The 23,325-nt window shown below is 32.3% G+C and overlaps 1 pseudogene; it reads right to left on the bottom strand.

Moving 5' to 3' along the window:
* Positions 1–21,444: 21,444 nt before the first annotated feature.
* Positions 21,445–22,990, bottom strand: LOC149579719 (scopoletin glucosyltransferase-like; annotated as a pseudogene).
* Positions 22,991–23,325: the final 335 nt, after the last annotated feature.

Here is a 23,325-nt window from a genome sequence, read left to right as displayed (position 1 = left end):
GATCATTGTGATCATTTTGATCATCGTGATCTTCATCATCCTAGTCTTCTTCCATAGTATCATTACCTTCTACTTCAATATTCACACCTCCATGTTCCCTCATTTGGAAATCTACATTCTCTGAATTGTCATGGTCCATAACATGAAACTCAGGGATGTTGACCTATATGAAAATGATGACCTTATATTAACCATGACCACGATGTCATCATCAAATCATGTCTTATGTAATTTATTAAATATTAAAATACATACCAATGGGTGATACTCATTTCCCCCTTCAATGTGACCATGTTGCCTACAATGTTGCTTAGCTATTGTGATTAGATATCTTCAAGTCTTTAAGCCCCTACAAATTTTTCAAGGACAATAACATTTTCCATCACCTTTTTTTTTAAAGTTAGACCACAGACTAGCAATTGTCTCCCTATTTTTTTGTGCATTGATATCATCAAACGTGGTCTTTCTTGAATGGAATGACTCGTTGGTGGAAGAAGGATGATTTTTTTGCAACCTGCAGATGGAGAGGTAAGAGGAAGACACATATAAAAAGGAGTTAGGTCTCTGAACCAAGTAGGAGTTAGGACATGCTGGAGTGGGGTCAGCCCAAGATATTTTGGAATCTTGAAGAACCTGGTACAGGATATCTGGAAAGGTGAAAATAAACAAGTATTTTTATAGCTACAAAGGAGGAATCGAGAGCATTATAAATAATGAAGAAGAAACTTAAATCCATACAACTTCACCTCTATTTACAATTTGACCTTTCTTCAAGTGAAATATGACAACATACAAAATTTACTATCACATTTTCACTTAGAAAAGAACACCAAACATACCTTTGCTACAATATCTTCTTCAAATTCTTCGCTATCAGATTCTTCAGAACTGCAAGCTCCTATGCAAAAAAAAAAATGAGATGTACTAAGTAATTTTTGATGGGCAATATTTAAACAAATCAACTATCAAAAAAAACAATTTATGAAATTTAGTTGCTTTATTATGTACTAAAGACTTGGCAAGATGTTCCCAAGTATATCTATAGAATGCCTATCTGCATGGTTGTTTGCAAATAGTCTAGTATGGTGCCGCTTTTGAAAAACAACAAATGTCACTAGGGCTGGTAATTTGGCTCAAGAGATGCACAAGCCTGTTGACACCAAAGAACTTTTAGTTCATATAGCATTCGGCTATCTTCTTTAACAAAATCCAAAGAGAATACAAACAAACTAATGAGTTGTGTCTATCTCAATTAAATAGCAAGTACTATAGTGAGTATTAGGAAACTGACCTTGGGAATAGCATCTAGTTCATAAAGTATTAGGAAAGTGACCTTGCTGATTAGTTTAACATAGATTGGTGAATAGAAAATTCATAATAAAAATCTGATTTTTTTCCACACTTGTTCAAACTATATAATGAAATGAAAAAAAATGAATTGTATACGAGTCACTCCAAACCCTTAGCTTTTAATACGCTTCATAGATGAGATTGCATTATATATTTTGAACAAGATGTGGAAAAAAATCAAATGACATAGATATAAGCATTCTCACACCATGAGTGAAGCAACAATTGCATAAAGCTTTATTGCAAAAAAATTGTCAATATTATTTACATTGTACATACTTGTTTATATAATTCTTCAATTCCTAAACTAAGAAACTATAGCTAGTGTTCTAACCATGCATAAAAATAAAATTATAGTGAAAATGTATGAAATTATATGCATAACTACTCCTATACTAGTTTATAATACTAGATTATAATACAAAAAATCCTCATCTGAGATTTAGAATACTACTTTGATGATAAGCCCGAGGCTTTTGTGACCTAGACCATCACACAAGCTGATGAAATAAGATAGTCACATAATAAGGAGAAGAAAGAGGATCAAAAGTTCAGAGTTACTAACTCAAAAAACTTAAAAATGATCCCCTTGAGGTCTTCTATGAGGGACTCTCATGCACATTAAAAACTACACATGCACCCATAAAGGTAAAACTTCAAAAGATGAAAATAGAAATCCTGCATGCAGTTTGGTAGGCACTACTCCATGTGGGAACTGTTAGTTAAATGGCACAATTCCCATCAAAACATGAAAAATGACCTACTAATTATTAAGAAGCAACACTTTGAAAACAAAACTCAAGGGGCATATGGGAAAGTGATGAGAGGATTGCCATTACTAAGGGAAGCCAACTGTTTTTTCTCATCCATATTGGATCTAGCGGATGAGATCCAACTTTAGGATATGTCCTAAGGATTTCTACTTCTCATCCACTAAAGAAAAGTATGTTTGATAGTAACAACATATGTCATTTGGTAAGCCAATAGAATTGCTAGAAGTCTTCACAATCTACTCCTTCCATGCTACAAGGCTTTTGAATGATCTCTTTCAATGCCTTATCAATGGCTTCTCTTGCCTATTTTCCCTTGAATAGTTAAAAGCCTGATGGTGAGTGGAAGATACAAAACTCTTCTATTGCTACTCTAATAACAAGGTTAAGAAATGATGGCCACAACCATTTGTTGTCTATTTCATAATCCTAAATATAATTAAAATTGGTTCATACAAACTTCCATTGTATTTACCTATTTTCAATGGTCCAATTTTGAAAGAGCTACTCTTGGTTCGATTGAGAAGTTCAAGAGGTCATAAAGTGTTTTAAGCACTTTCTAACTCTCTAGCACATATCACAACCTATCAGGCACTATTTGACACCCTACTATACTGATACCCACCAAGATCGTGCTTGCAGTACTTTATGTTGCATCATGTCTATATATATTCCATCTGGACATATTGAAATATAAAAACAAAAACAATGACAATGAAAATAATTGGATGACACATAGCAAAAAAAGGCCTGATTTGGGGAAGACTCTCTGACAGTAGACAACTGAATACAATAGGGCTTTATTAGCTCCTACCTGGCCAAGGAAGAATGCCTTACAAATAGTCTATACAAAAGCATAAGCAAAGAGTTAAAGGAGATTTTCTAGGCAAAGAAAACAACATCCTTTCATTTTAAGATGATATATAAAGGCATTCTTCCAGAGAGGAGCCAACTCGGTTCATTTTGAGTTTATTGGGTTTAACCCATAGGCATTACTACATCGAAATGGATCTCAAATAACCTTTATATTAGACCTAGATCCAGGGACTATGAGTGCCAAACTGATAACTTAGCTTTTTGTACAATCAAATCAACATATTAAAGACATAAAGGCATTTGTACAAGGGTGATATTTCTTCAAGTTTTTTTTGTTGCCAAATTCCTTTAGATAAAGATAGCTACTATAAATAAGTGGATAGATTCACCAAAGAATATCTCTTGTAAATGGAATTCCTTCTCAATTTTGGAAGGATAATTTAACAAAAATTGTAATGTAAACTTCTAAAATTAGTTCATCCAGATACAAAACCAACAAATGTCTACCAAATCTTATGAGAGAGAACAAAAAAAATGATCAGGAAATTGAAGTGGGTTATAGGATCAGACATTTCACATACATTTCCATGTAATTATTTGTCTAAAAGGTTGAGCCATGTCTTCCTTATGAGAGTAGTTTTGGTTTTGATAATAGTTTATAAAGAAAAAAAGCTATGTTGTGAATTGAATCGTTTGGTAGATACATATCTGAATTAGAGAAGATTATAGTGCCAGGTTTGATTATAAATGTCTTTTTCGTGATTTGACTTCCATATCATTGAATCTTGATCTTAATTTTTTTTTTTAATTTGTATTTTGATTATGTAGGTATAATGGGAGAGAATTAGGGTATGTATAATTTCTTTTCTTCCTCATAAAATTGAGCTTCAAATGAGGTTCAGGGGTGGACCCAATATCCATTTGCATTGAATTTTCTATAAGGTTTACAATTTTGGCAGGTTTGAATTGCATTTTGAATGGGTGTCATGGGTGGTGGTGGCATTTCTCTATTCTAGCATTACTTCAAAAATATAGAGGTGAGTCATTATATCCAATTAGATTGGATCTGCTGAAAGCTTTTAACATTCTAGTTGATTGGAAAAATATTTTATTCTTTTAGTTGTGATCTTTTCTTAGTTTTCAATCTTATCCTTATTAAACATGGTTTGTTACTCTTGTTAATTGAGACTTTCACTCCTTTATTAATATTGAATCTCTAGGTAATCATTTTGTGTGTCATTACATTTTGCAATACCCCTGTCCCCGAGATGTTTTTGACATCCAGGCATTATATCAATCCTGGCCATGCATCCACATGGAATTTCATTTTAAGCCACTAAAATCTATATATTCAACGATATACTCCTCTCTAATTAGTTTCTGAGAAAATAGATACTAACAATATAATTACACCGTGGGATTTATCCTTCTATGAAATACATAAATTCTGAAATCTTTGAACTTAGGAAAAATTGACATATCTATCTATGAAGTCTTCAAAGATAACTGAAAATATCACGACTTTATCTTTGATGCCTTCACAGATCACACAAAGTGAATTTTTTTTTGAAGCCCTTGAAGATATTTTAAAATATTGTAAATTAATCTATGAATCCTTCAAAGATCAGTCAAAAATAATTGTAAATTTTGATCTATGAAGCCTCCAAACATGACCGGGATCTCAACGTCGAAGAACGATGTGGCTACATCACAGATCATCTGTTGTAAAAAAAAAAAAACATGTTAACAAGGTTATAGTAGTATATTAGTTCATGTTAAGGGTTCCAAAATCTATCTTCATAAGTCACACAATATGATCATATCCCCCTTATTTCATTAAGTTTCTATATCCATTAGGAATGATTTTTGAATTTTTATGTGCATTGACTCTTTTCTAACAAAATGAATATGTTGAGAAATCTTTTCTAATAGTGCCTTATCAACCATGAACATGGTTGTGAGGTAATATGCTTGGTGTCCAACCTCAACAAAAATTGGTTTTGTAGAATAAGAGCATAACATAATTTCATAAGCTATGCCAACTTCTTCCCTTGAATACTCCAAAAGGCTTGAAAATTATATTTGGAAAATAAATGTTGATGACAGTCCTCATTAATTATAATCCACCTTTTCCTATTCTATTTAGAATAATATTTACTCTATTAGATCTAATTTGTTAGTATATCAAATAAGATTTGGGGAAATTACATTGTGATAGAGGAGTGAATCTAAGTAAGAAAAAGACTAAAACTACACTAGCAACCAAAGTAGGTCATTGAGTTACAAGCTCAATCACAATCACAATCACAAGAAATAGCTCATGTATAGATGAATGAAAGGGGGTATATTCTTTGGATGATAATAGCTCATAGAGACCGCAAATTAGACTTCACAGTCCATCAAGCTTGAGTTCCCTTCTAACATCTCAATGTATCATACCTTGAATACATAGGATTAGCAGCACATAGATCAGCAAAATGGAGCAATTCCAATTGACAGATGAATATGTTTAAGTTCATTTCCATCATCTTGGTATATTAGACCCCTGATGTACAACAATATCAACTCATTGATCATGACATATGCTTGCAATTTTGCGAATTGACTATTTATTATTTATTCAATATTTTTAGGCATCTATCCCAATTGATTTTGTAGTTTCAATATCTCTATTCTTCTACATTACTATTTTCTGTCTTATTCTTCATTCTATGATTTGTTTCAATACATACATAGACTATTGTCTTAAGATTTCTTCCTTTTGTTTATTTCTTACAGGTAGCCTAGAAGTGGGTATTATAATGGGCTCAGATTCTAATTTGCCAGTCATGACAGCTGCTGTGAAAATTCTCAAATCATTTAGTGTCTCATATGAGGTTGGTTTGTGAAGTCTATTTGAATTGCACACAATTTCCTGAAGAATAATTTTAAGAAATGCTTAAGTGAATGGAATGCAACAATATTTGGTACCACAAATTTTGATAAGATATTTGAATTCTGGTTGTGTTCTAGATAACCATTGAATCTTCTCATTGAACACCTGATGGAATGGTAGAATATGCTAAAGAGGCCCATGGAAAAGGAATCAAAGTCATAAAAGCAAGTGCAGGTGGAGCAGCACCCCTGCCTGGTGAGTGAACCTCTAATGAATGAAATAATAATGTATAAAGTCATTTTTGGTTCACATCTCTAAAAAGAAACAAATTTTTTGATAGGTTCTTGAATCTTTATTAATGAAACAATTAAGTTATAACACAGGTATGATAGCTTCGATGACTACACTTACTGTTCTTGGTGTCCCAGTTAAAGGTTCATCACTGGATGAAATGGACTCCCTACTATCAATACTTCAGGTGTTTGAAATGCTAATTCATCTTTCATGTTTGAAATGGACCAAAAAAATAGATTTGCATGACAAGAGACAAGATTGTGAAAGACCATATCCATCCAAATAAAAGAACGATAGACTAGAAAAAAAACTAGTCAAGTCCTACCACCAACAAAAAGACACTAAGAGCTACCATTCTTCTTTCCCATAAATGAGATCGAATAGTCATATCAAAAGAGAAGACAACTTTAGAGTTTTTTTCCTTTTTACAATAATCCAATCCTCTTTCACCTTTGTAGCCTCAACTTGCTAGAAAATGGAATCTAGTAATGGAGTCCCCACACAAATCAAAGAGCCAACAAAAACTAAGGAAACAAAAGCACCAATAGAAAAGGAACCAACTGTAAGATTAGGTGAAAAACTAATCTCCCAAGAACACCTACATGCATAACCCTGTCAAATGGATGAAGCAAAGAACAGAGGCAAGGAAAAATCAAGGAGGCCAAAAAGCCAAATCCATCTTATGGACATGCAAAGAGAAATATCTCATATAATCCAATAAGTGAATGTATAAAATACAAAGAGGTGAATCCTTATAAAGGAATCACGAAACCCGAAAAGGGAAACTAAAGCCTAAAAAAGCTAGGGTTGCACAATATAATTAATAAAATATTAATTATATGCACCTACAAGATAGCTTAAGAAAACTAGAGTAATAGGCAACTTAATTAATTAAATAAAAGTGATTTAATTAATAAGTTAGAACAAATAATTACTCTAACACCCCCTCTTAAGCGAAGCTTGGGAGGAAGCTAACCTAGCACAGCTATGAAAGAGAATTGGGTCCCGGCAACAAGGCCAGATCAGGTACCCAATCACAACAAAATCTCTATAAAGAGGAGAAATAGAGAAAACCACATGGGAAAAACCCTACTCCAAAAAGAGATAGAAAAGAATGTTCCAGAAGAAGGAACAAAGAGATCAGAAGAGAATCATTGAAGCATGAAGAACCACAAAACTCTGTCAAAATGTTGATCTATAGAACCTCCATGGAAATAGAAGGCACGAACCATCAACCAAAGGAACCTCCATGGAAATAGAAGGCACGAACCATCAACCAAAGAAGCACAGAACAACAATATAACCTCCCCTTAAGGCAGGTGAGGTGACAGGCAGCTGAAAAGATGGGCCAAGAATCTCCTACAACACAGGAGCCAAACACATCGAGAGTGAGGTACAAAACACCAATAAAGGCACGTGTCATCGACACTGCATGAGGAATTAGAGAAAGAGGGCCTATAAGCGGCAAACAACTATCCCCCCAATGGCACTTTATAAAATAGTGCAAGTACAACAAATCACAATGATGAAAAAGATCCCAAAATGCAAGAGTGGCACTTTATCTCAGTGCATTGCATAAAGATGCTTACAATGAATATCAACAATGATCAGAAAAAATATAAGGCTGAAACAACAGAAGGTAGAGCCTAAAACGAAGCAACTGAATCAACAAAATTGATCCCCGGACCTGAAACAAACAGGATATCCACCAGAATGCTAAAAAGAAAAAGACTGAATAGGATGTGCCTAGAATAGAATCTGGAACAAAAACTAGCATCACTAGAAAGAGCACAGAAAGAGCTTTCCAGCGATATAAAGAAGTCCAAAATCGGAGATCGGAAGCTCAAGATACGCCTCCTGGAGTGCAAAATAGAACATTCAAGTTTGACTACCAAAATAGGAAACCAAACTACATCAAAACTCAAAAACAACTATACCAGAATCTCCATCTCGGAACCAGCTTTTCGGTGCATTTTTCGGATTGAAAAAATACATCCGTATGCTCAAGTTACGGAGAAAAAACCTCTAGGGCCTCTGAAAATGCAAAAAATTATTATTTTTGAATAAAAAAAATAATAAAAAACAAAAATCTTTTTTAAAAAATCCCTCCACCATCGGCGGAGCGGAGGTCGGGCGGTAGGAGGGTGTAGGGCCACCACGGGGTGGAGCAGCGGCGGTGGCCACTACGGGCCGCTGGCGAACCGCCAGCAGTAACCACTAGTGGTGGCCGTCAGCGGTGACCGCTAGCGGCTCCGCTGCGGTTAATTAACCACCGACGGCTAAAACAGCCGAGAAAAGATTTTTTTTACAATTTTTTTTTATTTTGATGCCTCGTACTACGTGCAGGGGGCCGTACGGCCCTGTCGGACAAATTTTTTTTGCCTCCCAGACCAACGGTGTCCAAAATGGACAAATTTTATATGGATTCTAATTGTAAACGGCCTTCCAAATTCAATGGAAGCATCCGTTTGAGCCCAAAGTGCCCCAAAAAGTTGTCCATACGGCCTCCCACTGCTCCAAAAAATGCAACTTCTGAAACGCTTCAGCAAACCACGAACAGCGAGCAGCAAGCTAGCTCTGATACCATGTTAGATTAGGTGAAAAACTAATCTCCCAAGAACACCTGCATGCATAACCCTGTCACATGGATGAAGCAAAGAACAGAGGGAAGGAAAAATCAAGGAGGCCAAAAAGCCAGATCCATCTTATGGACATGCAAAGAGCAATATCTCATATAATCCAATAAGTGAATGTATAAAATAAAAAGAGGTGAATCCTTATAAAGGAATCACGAAACCTAAAAAGGGAAACTAAAGCCTAAAAAATCTAGGGTTGCACAATATAATTAATAAAATATTAATTATATGCACCTACAAGATAGCTTAAGAAAACTAGAGTAATAGGCAACTTAATTAATTAAATCAAAGTGATTTAATTAATAAGTTAGAACAAATAATTACTCTAACACCAACATCCACTAAATAGATAGCACTAGAAACACCTTCAAGAAGCATAGAAGAAGCACTAATTGATGCCTTATCAAAAATATTAGCAAAACCATAAATTCAAAATGGAACACTATTACTTGTTGAGCCTATAGAAAGAAAAGAACTAGTAGGAAAATCCAAAGAAGCAACAACATAACCAATAGTATAATGTTGAATTCTTCTCAATAGTATAATGTTGGAAAGAGTAATCTTCCCATCAAGAAATAGATTATTTAGACTTAAGGTAGTTAATTGTTGAAGTTCTGAAAGTTTGTTATTCAAATATGGAGATTAGATGTAAATACTGGTGATATGATATTATAAGTATAGGAATACAAAGCAAGGCACTAATGTTTACATAAAAAGTTATGGCATCAGATCTTACCTTATGTTATAAAGGTCATCAGGACAAAAGTATCGATAATAGCTTGCAGTGCTAAGCATAGTTTCTAGATTTTGATGGAGAGAAAATATCATTATGAGCAGTGATTACTAGATACATTATTAAGCAACATAAATACAATACCATTGTCAATAACTAGTAATTTGATTCTCCAAGTCATACATGGGGTATATATTTTCATAATCAAATATTAAATGTAAATCTTTAACTTCTTGATTTGTCCTTGAAGAAAGGTGATGCATTCATTTGAACTTTAAATCTTTGAATGTACCTAATGATTTTTGTGAAGCCAATAGTTATTAATGGTAGAGGTAAGGTTAACTGCCATATGGAGAAATGGAACCCAAGCATCCATGGCTATGATCTTTGAGCGAGGTGCACCAGTGAGGAAACAAGGAATTTGAGTCATGACAGTATTCAATACTCCATCTACAATCATGGCAATCATCTGGTCCACACGAATAAGGCATGATTCACAATAGAGGTGCTAAGTCACAAGGTCATAATTAGCAACAACGTGACATATTTTAAAGAAATTTATACATATGAAGGGGATCCCTTCATAATTGAAAGGTTGAATCCAACTGCCCGATGCCATGGCTAAGATTGAGCAAAAAATGGCAAAAAAATGTGATAAGCACATTGATTCCTTACCTCTGCCTTGATTTCTGCCTCTTCTCCTAAATTGCTTGTGCAGCTCCCCCGCGCTCGCTCTGTAGAATCTTTCAAACCAACAGAGATGAGAAAGATGGTGTTCACATCTGTATCCCAAGCTTATTCACATCCAAATCGAGATGCCCTACAAGCGATATACCTCCCACCCTCTGCGCTAATCTCCTCTCAATTTAACAAAATGCAATGAAACGGGCGGCCAAACCCTTATTTAACAAAACAATGAAATGGGCGGGCACAACTCTTTTTCATTTTGACATGTTCAACTAAGTGTTGGTCAAAATTTTGACCAACACGGGCATGGATTTTTTATAAAAAAAGAGATTTTTCCTTCCATATTGCAACCAATCTAAAACATTTTAATAAATGGTCACAAATTTTGGTCACAAAATCACCTCAAATGTACTAGTTAAATTAGGATAAAGCCTCTATATTTTTTATTAAAACCCTCATTTGGAGATAGGAGAAGATAGAGAAAATTATGGAATGTGAAATTGAATTCTTGTTAGCTTCCTATCTAGGGCTTCCTTTAGGTTTCAAACCTCCCAAGGATTTCTGGGCTAAGCTAGTTCATAGGTTTAATTCTAAACTTGTTGGCTGGAAAGGGGTCTTATTGGACCAAGTAAGGAAACTCCAAATCCTCTAGAATGCTCTACAAAACCTTTTACTTTAAGCTCTCTTTTAAAATAAAAAATCTTGGTAAGTTCTTGGACACCACTGAAAAAATTCAGAGGAACTTTCTTTGCTCTAGTGTTGAAGACAAAAAAAGGTTGGCATTGGTTGCAAGGGATACAAATTTGTTCTCCCTTTGATAGAATGATAGTTTGACAATTCATTTTTTGAAATTGTTTAATTATGCTCTTTTGTTAAAACAAATTTGGCACATCCTTGAGGAAGCTAAAGATTGGAACAAAATCTTGAAGAGTAAGTACCATACCAACAATTTGATTATTATGGAATTCTTGAGATCCAAAAATGGGTCTAGAGTTTGGAATGAATTCCAACAAGAAAAAGAGTTAATTTTATCTAGAGCCAAATGGAAATGTGTAATGGCATTAGTGTGAAATTTTGGGATGACAAGTGGATCTTCCATTGTCTGATTTCTTCTTTGATAAAGTTGGAACCCTTCAAGGAAAGATGTAAACTTTGGATTGCTTCTTAGATGTAAAGTGGGTAGGCCTCATAGCTATGGATTTGTTTCTTGCTTCTCTGATGTTAGACCTCATCTCAATTGTGTTTGTAAATATGAATTGGATAGGGTTTTTCATGATAATTGTGCAAGTGGCTCCTATATGGTGGCTTTCAGAACTTGTTCTCTTCAAATGCCCATATCTCCTTCCAATGTCTAGATTAAGCTATGGAACCAACATCTAATTCCTAAAATTAATATTTTCCTTTGGCTTGTTCTTTAGATGAACATCCTCAGAATTGATAATCTAATGTAAAGAGGCATGTCTTTTTCTAATAGACATTTCCTTTGTGAAGGTTTTAGAAGTCTTGGGATCAAATATATTTATAATGCCTTGATGTGTGGGAGATTTGGATGTGTCTGTTCCAATGCTAGAATCTTTAGTGGATTTTTCCTGGGAAGGTGACTTATTTCTAGTCTATGTGGTGTAGTTTTTTCCAGCTTGTGGAAAAAGGATTATGGTAGTTGTTGGCCCCACATGTGTTATGGAATCTCTGGAAAGAAAAGAACTATAGAGTCTTTAGGGATGTTGCTAGAAGTCCATCTTTGTTGGCCACTAGAATCAAAATTAGTATTATCCAAACTTTTCATAATAGCTTTAATTAACTTGTGCTTGCAGGGAATGCCAAGACATTTAAGGCTATTAAAATTGGAGGGAATGTGTCTTGTAGGGAATGAGAATGGTGAGCACCATGATCAAGTTCATTTCACTTATACTCAGAGCTGATGCACATTTGGAAGTGGTGGCCTGGCAATGATAGAATGACACTAAGAGAAGCACGTGCATATGCCTCACAAGGATGCTTTTATATCAAACTTACAGCAATGCTTCCTCTTTGTTCATAGATCATCCACCACAAAAAGAAAAATAATTCTAACATTTTACATCTTTTCTACAGATTTTTTTTGCATTTTAATATGTGTTTCTTTAAATTTATCTTTAAATTTTTAATTTATGGTGAATAGTTTAAAAATAATTTAATGTCGTTATTTAAATTTATATGTGAGTTTTTTGGTATAGAATTTGACACAGTAATCGACCCAATCACTTTAAGTTTTTCTTTGCATTTAAAGGTACCCATAAAAACTTGCTTAGCTACATTAGAATTCAATTTGTTTCTTCCCTTTCAAAAAAACAATCTGTAAATTAGCATTTTTTTGTCATTTAGTTAAAAATCAAAGAACAATGTTTATTTGATAATTAGTTGTGTCTTGATATATAATTCAACATCTTGATATAAAAATGATTTGCTACCTCTTGATAATTTGTTGTCTTTCTTTTTAAATGGTATACTCCATGATTTTATCTACACCTAAACATATTTTTTATTTGTGATTTAAGATTAATCGCATAACCTCCTTATATAGGCAAGATGAAACATGCCCATTCAAGTAAAGCCAATCTTGGTCAGATTGTGTTAATTAAAAAAAGATCACACCCCTATATAGTTAAGATTCAATCATAGAAACAAACAACCAAGATAAGTTTCTACAACCATTAAGAAAGTGACACCCTGTGTTAAAACAATTTGTAATTAAATCACTGTGTTCAGAATTTTTTTGATTCAATTAACTTATGCTTGTAGTTTGATTTCATTTTTTGATTTCATAATTTGTTTTGAATCAAACCTTTATTCCCTTAAAGAAAACATTATGAATTTATATCAAATTATTTTAAGTTTTAAATTCTAAATTAGTCTTTTAAATTTTTTTTTTTTCAAAATTAATAATTATAATAATACTAATTACTATTCTTATTGTTATATTTTTAAAAATTATTTAAAATTAAAATAATAATAAATATATTTAGTATAATATATAATAATATAAAGATAATAGTATACATATAGAATATGTAATGTGAGATCTGATATAAAATATACATGATAAAAAAAATCAATATCTAATGTAAATGTAATTAAATATAATACATAATTATTAATAGAATGCAAAATATAAATATAAAAAAATATGGTATTATAACATATATCATGAAAAATATCTTAAATGAAATGTAAAATATATCATCTACATGTTTATATTTCTAAGTTTTGAATTTATAATACAATTGAAAAATCACAACTGAATGGAATAAAGATTATATTTCTAAAACCTTTTAGCTAATGAAAGAAAGGTAAGCAAAAATTTTCAAAATGTTTAGTTAAAATAATTGCATCTCTACTTAAGTAAATTAAAAAAAAAATCAAATGTAGAAAAAACCTCATAATTGATTGGTTAAAAAAATCACTTTTAATAACAAGTTAACTTCAATGGATGCCTATAAGAGTACTATTATATGAAATTGATCAAATATTATTATATTAGTTAATCCATCTTTGAATCTTTTGTATCGGTTTCTTTTTGGTTACAAATGAAGTATAATTATGCTAGTTTTCATGTCATATAAGATATATAATGTGAAATTAGGCATTAAAAAATCTATGCATTCAATCTAATAACATAATTATTGTAGTAGTCATATATGGTGAAGAAATTTTTTCCCTCATATTACACACCAAAAATCAAGTAGTAAACTTATTTGAAGTTTCTTTTTGAATATTTCTAGGTGTACACCGCCATCACATTATCTATACTCATATAACATCTTCGTAGACATTCATTATCTATGAATTTTTTATTACTCATCATCTCCAAAATAGGTTTTATTTTATGATAAAATCATCCCGTAAATCTATCACCTCTTGATAAAATTATAATATATTATTAAAGATATAATAGTATCAGCATATTTTTCATGCATGTTTTAACAAGATAGAGGGTTAGTGACCAATTAAGTATTGTACAGAATGACTAGAGGATGGAAATGAAAATCAAGTTCATTCAACTAGCTATCTAGGAAAGAAAATTAGTTTTCAATGAATGATCTTGAATGGACACCTATCAAAAATTAAAATGTCCCGATTTATGTGTTACTATGCCTCTTGGGAGACTCGCTAACTTTATCAAAGGACAAGGTCGCAATAAAATATAATGGATACAAATGTAAGTAATGGTTTCCTTTATTATAGAGAATTTAAAATCAATCTTATCAAAAACTCCTATTTCATATTTGAAAGTGGAAATTCTAATTATGTTTTAAACTCAAATGACCTCATAATGTTCCTCTAAGCTATGAGATAAATAGTTTTGAAAAGTAAATGGTCTAGTCTCTATGAGCTTACTATTGACATCTCAGTCAAGTTTGTTTATTAGTGACACACACACTTATTCATATGGTCAGTTGCTATTGTTTACTATGTTTTTTTTCCCTAGGTTCTTTTTATGTGTCAACTACCATGGAGAATAAGTTCATTGATGAGATTATTGTAGTATCCTAATCCCTTTGGATTGCTAAAAACCCTTATATCTATAGCAAAGAAAAAAATTGATATAAGTTGAAGGTGGAAAAAAATTTCAATTTGTTTGCTTATGTTAGTTGGGTTAAGTGCATGTGTTAAATTGGTCTTATGGCTATATAGTTTTATTTAGTAATATTGTTGGAAATTAAATTTTTTTAACAAATGGCATCAATTATGTATAAGATGGGGGTTCAAATTAGTAATTAATGTCTCATTATATTCATCTCTCTTCCCCTAATTACTCTCTAACACTCTCTCTCCTACCTACTTTCACCATATCTTCCTCTTTTAACCTCTATCTATCTCTCTATCTGTCTCTATCTCCCTCTCTCTCCCTCCCTCCCTCCCTCCCTCCCCCTCTCTCAAGATACACCTGCTAATCTCTCTCTCTAGATATGCCCCTATTACCTCTCTATCCCTCATTTCTCTATAGATAAACCCTCTACTATCTCTCTCCCACACACACACATGCCTTTGCATTCTCCCTAGATATCTCGCCTAATCAAACTCTCTCTAGATATCCCCATAATCTCTCTCCCTCCCTCACTATTCTCTAGATACAAAACCTCATCTCTCTCTCTCTCTCTCTCTCTCTCTCTCTCTCTCCCCTTAGGTTTTTTTCTCATATTGAACACTAGATATCAAGTATTGAACTTATTTGATGCTTCTTTTCCAATATTTTTCTTATAGAAATCTCCTCTAGGCTTATACCACCATCATATTAGCTATAGTCACACAACATCTTTGTAGACATCCATTATCTATTAATTTGTAGTTGTTCCTCATCTCCAATATAGGTTTTACTTTCCTATAGAATCATCCCCTAAATCTATCACCTCTTGATATGAAAAATTATATATTATGATATAATAGAATAAATGTATCTTTGATGCATGTTTTAACAAGATAAAGGGTTACTAATTAGCCATATATTGTATAGAATGAGTAGGGGATTGAAATGGGAATCACTCATTTGATTAGATGTCCAAGACATCCCAAAAAAATGAAATCTTTTTTCAATGAATGATCTTGAATGGACACCTATCAAAAATCAAAATATCCAGGAGCTTGACATATGTGCTACTATCCCTCTTGGGAGACTTTCTCACTTTATCAAAAGAGAAGGCATATTGCAGGATGGCATAGAGACAACATTTCTATGTAAAATTCATAGAGAGCCCAAATTGGAGAACCCTATTGACCATAGTACTATAATGTATTCAAGGTATGCTTAAAAATTTCCATATAATTAAGCATGTCATTTTTAAATTTTTTTTATCATGTTGATTAACATATTTTTTTCTACATGTCCTTAAATAGATATCATTGTGCTTTTGGGCCCAAGGATAGTAGAAAAAAATGAAAGACATTAAAAAGGTGAAAAAGATACAAAAGTTTATACAAAAAAGTGGTTGCCAAACCCACTTTCATGTTAGAGTTATGTATGGTAGACCACAAGTTGCTATTATCACATATAATGAATTTACCCATCAAAATGTTAATGGTGAATTTTTTCATGGAAAGAATGACCCTTCTAGAGATCCAAGGACTAGCTTTGCACCAAGACTATCAAATGAATGTAAATCATATGTTGAGTCCTTATTGACGATGGGTGTTGGAATTGATACAATTTGTGATCAACATTACTTAGACCATGGTCTAATAGAGTTGATGGATAAGAGAGATGCTTGTTTACTAAGGAAAAATGTATTAAATGCATGGAAAAGAGTATGCTCATTTCGATCAAAAAAAATGAGGATGATGCAAAAAGTATTAGTTTGTGGCATATAGAAGAGAAAGACAACTTGTTCTTTTACAAAACACCAAACACCATGGGAGATGTTCCATTTATTGTAGGCATCCAAACACCATGGATGAGAGAAATGATGGTCAAGCATTCACATAACTCTATTATAGCAATGGATTTGACATTTTCAACAAACAAATATGGTGTAAATATAGAAATGTTAACTATATTTATTGATTTTATTACTCATTCATTTTTTTTTATTTCAATATATTAATTTTTTTAAGTTGAACTTATGTGCAGTATGAGTTATATACATTGTTTTTTTTTTATGAAGAGTTTGGTGTGCCTATTGCATGAGCAATATCCTTGAGAAGTAGAGTTGAAGATATAAATGAATGGTTAACAGTGAACTATAGATAGGGGAAAAAGTTGAGAGATGATTGGCATGTCAACGCATTTATGACAGATGATGCTAGTGTAGAAATTAAAGCTATCAGGTTTTTATTGGCCTTAATTTCTACATTTAAACCAAAATTAACTCAATTTTAGTCATCATTTATGTTATAAACTACAATTTTGCATTCATTTTCTTAGAATGTGATTGATCAATTTTTGCAATGTATACATATCATCTTTAAATTGTTGAGTACTTTTATGTATTTGGCATTTTCGGAGGGCATGGCTAAAAAATGTGTACAGGTGGGTCAATATTTAATCAGAATATGTCAAGCATCACTTATTTGAGTATGCAACCTCTTATTATCTTTTCTAATATAGGTTCGCAAGCAATAGAGATGTTGGAACAAACATGTTTGATAGATTGGGTGACATAATGCATGCAACTGGTGATAATAAAAATATCACCATTCACTTAATCAAATAATTCATGGAGGAGTTCAAAGAAGAGAAAACATTGATTGATAATTTTCTAAAAACTTGGTGCGATGATGAAACCTGTATCAGTAAGTTTGTCAGTGCTTTCATTTTTTTTTGTATATATATGTATTTACATATATAAATTTATTATTTTTAGTTAATAATATGTTTTATGTTTTCTTGTATAGCAATGTGGGCAAAATTTTTTCCAAATTTCCTACATGCCAATCAAGAAACTAATGCATCTATAGAGTCTTATCATTTGCATATCAAAAGTCATTATTTAAGTGATTGTGCCAAAAAATGTACAAGGAGAATGGATTGGCTTATCCATACACTTCTTCATAGGATAGAGCTATTTTATAAAAATAAAAGATATTTGCAGTTATCTAGATTTGTCACTAACTTAAAAAAAAAAAGATATTATAGAACCACACTAGAGAGATAAAAAAAAAACCATATTTAGATTTCAATCCTTATGATTTCCCCAATACATACAAAATAAGAAGTCAATCCGATCATATGAAGTGGTACATTGTTAGAAAATTTGGACCAGATTTACACATGTGTGATTGTCAATGAGCACAAAGAGGAAACACATGTAAGCATGTGTTCAAGATTTTAGATCTTATAAAGAGAAACCAAACAAATGGGAAAGATCAAGTTGTTGGTAAGTTTCTTCTAGCATTTGACTATTATATAGATTTATTTTCAGAGTTTATGTTTTCTCTAAACTAACAAAAAAAGAATTGAACTACAAAAGGTGTTACTCCATTGGTTGATCATGGTAATAATGGTGGAGAGAGTTCCTGTCATGCGTATAATATCAGTGTTAATGTTTATTTATCTTTCATAGTAAAAATAATTATTCAATTTTTATGGTTCTTAAGCTTAATAAATTAATTTTCAAATTGCAGATGCATATAATCCATTAGAAGATCATGAAGTGATTGGAGTTGGAAGTGTTGAAGACCAAAGAATTGGTAACTCCCAATGCCATGAATTCTCAATTAAAATATTAATGTTTTCTATTTATTTAACTTAATTTTTGTTTTTGTATAGATGGTTGAAATTCATCAAGTCCTTTCAATGATGTGTATCAAAGTGCTTTGGATTATATGAATTTATTATTCCAAAATCTACCACCTGGAGAAGATGTAAAACTCATATTTTCTAAATGTTTTTAAAGATTTAAAAAAGATTTCCATGCATCTATGTCTTCCCTTTCAAAGTTTACAACAATCCCTAGTACTAAGAACATGCCCATAAGACAAATACCACCATGGTTTAGTCCAACCAAACTACATAAAAATATATATTGTTCTCCAAAGACGTAGTGACATTCATCAAGAATCAAGTGAAAGAGTCATAGAGCAGGAAGAGTTTCAATTACCTTCCATATCTCATAGAAAGAAAATGAAAAAGAAGGTCTTACATCGTTCGAGCATAGCCATACAAGAAGAAACAACTACTATCATGGAACATGGTTAGTACATTTATTTTAATTTGTTTTAGTAATTTCCATAATAATAATTCTTCCTCTTATTTATGTGTAAATTTTTTTTATTGTATCTTTGAAAGATGCAAAGAATACATAGCAGTGTCGACTACCCTTCTCTATTGATTTGAACCAATCAACAATAGATGAAATGCAAACTATAGATGGTAATTTTAATGATTAAATATGTTAATTCATTAATTATAATATTTTCATTCTTTATTTATTCTAACCTCCTTTCTATACTTAATCAAACAATTAGCATGTACAATTTGTGAAACTTAACCATCATCAACTATTGGTGCTATCCCCACTCAAGCATTTGAACAAAGGATTTCAGGTAATTAAGAATTTCAATATTACTAATATATTAACTACATATTATACTTCTAAATGAATTACTAATTTGTATTGACTAATTAATTATACATGTCATTGCAAGTTAAGATGGTGAAAAGAATAACGGACAACATGGGCTACCTTTGTGTATTGATCTTAACCAACTGCCAGGAACAATGTAAGCAATGCAAACTAGTGAAGGTAAAATCATTATCAAAATTTTTTCTTGCAATTTTAAAACTTAACTTTATAGAATTTTTTAACAACCAAAGTATATGTTTATATGTAGGTTTTAATGAAATTAACATGGGGAGTTATCATCAACACTATTACAAATAATCAATATACTTTACTAAATTTTCCAATGTTTTGATAGTTTAGAATACATTTAACACTACAAAGTTGAGTGGGGAGGAAAGAGACTTATTCAATGTGTAAGTTTAATTACCTCTCACTTTCACAATGATATTTTGGATGGAGTAGCTTGATAATTCACAATAGATTCATCATTTATATAGGTACTTTATATATAACATATAACAATGATTTTTATTACAATTATGGATGTTCTTGACCTTAAATTATTTGGGAAAAGAGAATATAATTTTGCCATCTTGTTTTATGTTTTACTATAATTTTCTTTTGTAGTTTGAATGAATATTTTACTTATAAATTCTCTCTTAGAGGTTAATGAACTTGCATTTTTTGTTACGAACCTAATATTACATGGAGTAAAGAAAAAAAGTGATGTTATGCAACAATGTTGAAGTGATTTAATTTCTAAGTTTTCAAATGTATTTACTTGATATCTTCATTTAAAATTTTAAATGTCTTGTAAATGCTTTTCTAGTTAACTAGGTCTATCCATAAATACATAGTTGTAAGTTCTCAAGTCAAGGTATCTATCTTGTAGGTTAGTAGGATAACAATCAAAAGAATGCTTCAAAAATAATTATATTTAATTTTTTGACTAGATGGACTATTCTAGGTTAGTAGAATATTTAAGGTTCAAACTTAGTAATTCAAAAAATTTCTCTTTTTATTTCATTCAGTTGTGAGGTTTGAATCATAGTATACTTAGCTATTAATGTTTTCTTTGCAACAAAAGTCTAAATAGAGACATGATAACTTCAAATCAACTATACATTCACTTATAGGGATTAAAGACTACATTGGAGAAGTGTTAAATGCTAGTAATTAAAACATTAGGTCATGTTATTTCATAAATTTGTATAGTTGGAATCATAGCCTATTTAGCATGTATTATTCTTTTTTCAACAAAAGTCTAAATGGGGAAGTGATAACTTGAAATAAAAAAAACATTCATGTATAGTAACTTTGAAACACAACCTTTGATTTATTAAGTTAACAAAACTTTATTACCTATAGGTTTATGTTATGTTACAATACCAAAGTAAATATAATATAATATAAAACTTTAACCTTAATCTAATTCTTAGATTTATTTTAAATATAATATAAAAAATAAAATTTAATCTAATTCTTAAATATAATATTATTTAAGTTTATAACTAAAAATAAGATTAATACTAAGAATAAGTTTATAACTAAAAATAAGTTTATAAGAATAAGATTAATCACAACTCATTCGATAAATTGTCTTCTTCTTTTTCTACTTTACAAAGTTCATTTAGATAAAGCTCGAAAAATTTGGTTATAAGAATTAATTATTCAAATATTCTAAAATTGTATGTAAAAATATGTATTTTAATGTAATCCAATCTAAATATTCAAAATGTCTCTTTAGTAAATATTATTGATCTTTAATGCTTTATAATTATAAAATTGAGTATAGTTAAATGATCTCAAATCTAATATAAAAGTTTGAAAAAAAAAATATTAAGTCAATTTAAAACTAGTTCAAAATTTAAAAATTAATCTAACATTTATAAGATTAATTTCAAAATTCACAATTACATTACAATGTTCTCTACAATATACAAGCTAAAATAAGGTTTCAATTCAATTCTATTGATTTAAAAAAAAAAAATTGCATGTGAACAAACTAATCTTCAAACTAATCATCATCTAGCATTAGCCATTTCAATAAGATAATTGTTGATATTCTATTAAAATAATAGTAAGTAGCACCAAACTATGAAGAAATATTTTTTGTGAGTGAAGTGGAGAATGAATAATGAATAAACCAAGGCTTTTCTCCGAGGGTAAAATGGCAAGGGAGCTCCCAAGAAAGGGTTGCCCGGCTATATATCAAATGCACTGATGGCAGGGGGCCGTACATAGCCTAGGCATAGGCAAGGGGCAAACAAAGAGTTTGCTCTTTAGCCATTAGAGACCGTTTATTAAGCTTATACATGCGACTTACAAAAGCTGTCAAATCTGCGACTGAAGATCCTTTCTGTTTGACAGCATTTGCAGCCGTCTCCTTCAATCTCTCTGCACATTCTCTCATCTCTTTTCCCTTCTCTCCAACCAGAACCATTCTCAAATCCTCCCTAACCCTTTCCTCCTCTGGATTTCCGTCTGTGTGTTTGCACAACTGGATTACTACGCCCACTTCTGCAAAAAGCTTAGAATTGAAGTGCTGATCTCCAGACATGGGCCATGCGAGAATCAAAACACCAAGAGAAATGCTTTCAAGCGAAGAGTTCCATCCACAGTGGCTTATGAAGGCGTCCACTGAAACATAGGAAAGAATTAATATTGTGGCGCCCAGCCGCGTATGGTTAACCCTCTCTCTTTTGTCTACTCTAGAAAACCCTCTAGCAAATACGTGCCAAAATGATCAGTCTTTGGATCTGAAGATGCCGGTTCCATTTTTGGTTTAGTTTAATACCCCAAACAAATGGCTGCTCGCTGGCTTCCAGAGCTCTGGCCAAGGCATGTGCTTATTCTTCTGATAAAACGTTGTGGCTTCCGAATGAAATGTATACAACGGAACGAAGACTTTTCGAATCTAGCCAGCAAAGGAGCTCCTCTTCATCAATGTCCACCATTTTCCCTCTGCTGTTAACGTTCTCTGCTCCACCATTCAGATTTAATTTGTTGATGCACAGGGCCTACGGCCCAAACTGGTTTCGCAGTCACATTTTTCAAGTGCTTGACATAGGAATCCTCGATCCCGTGGAACGTGTTGACCAGCGTTCCCGATCCTTTGCCAATCTCTTGGAAATGCTAGTAACAGAAGAGCTAAATGGGGTTTGAAAGGTCTGCATTGAGGAAAAATGGGGATACCTCATGTTTCGACAATTTGAGAGGACGAGACAAATTGTAGCTCACCACAAGACTGCCCTCCTCATCTTTCTCCAACGCGTTTTACAGTATCGAACATGAAATCGAATGCATCAGAGTCATTGAGAAGGCGCCACAGGTATTGAACAGAAAACTAGCAATGCTAAATTTTTGTGCCATGTCGACAGCCCACCTAATAAATAAATCAGAGATAATACACACCGGATGTGCTGCTACTGCTTTTTGGTTGATTTGCTCCTCCAACATCTCGACGATGAGGCTCCTCGACTCCAGGGGAAGAAGATCGTACCTCTGTCGTCCATGTAGTCCTTCCACGGCGGGCATAGGAAGAGCAACCAGGCGAATGTGGAGATCATGATGATTAACAGCTTGAGGAAGATGTTCATGGAGGAGGGCAACATTAGCAAGCGTTGTGACATAACTAACGGCAAGGCCGTTGGAAGCGAGGAGCTTAGCGAGGTCGAAGAAAGGAATGAGGTGACCAAGTGCTGGAAATGGCACCGCCACAACATGAGGCTTCTTCGAACCACTCATCCTCGCCGACCAAAACAAGCTGCAGAAATGAAATTACTCTGCAAGAGGGGATCTGTTGTATACAATCATTTGATGCTGAAATGGGATCATCTGAAAAATAATTCTGTGGTGTAGGTTTAACTACGCTAGATTATAAAGGGACGCACCTAAAGCTCTACACAAAATGCACCTATCCAACATGAAAGTAAAGTAAAGGAAGTTATTTATTTTTTATCTGGAAGCATGGTAAACATTGTAAAGTTTGTGCGGTAATATTTTAAAAATGTATATATTAGTTTCTGTTGTAGGCAAGATACTATAGCATCTACTAGATGTTCTTTTTATTGTTTTTTATTAGCCAATGAAATTAGTTGATTTTTTCATAATAGTTGTGTATTAT

Source organism: Cupressus sempervirens, chromosome 1, assembly GCF_028749045.1.
Source record: "Cupressus sempervirens isolate cs-2001-9-10 chromosome 1, ASM2874904v1, whole genome shotgun sequence".
Taxonomy (NCBI): domain Eukaryota; kingdom Viridiplantae; phylum Streptophyta; class Pinopsida; order Cupressales; family Cupressaceae; genus Cupressus; species Cupressus sempervirens.
This window is presented reverse-complemented; position numbering and strand designations above follow the sequence as displayed.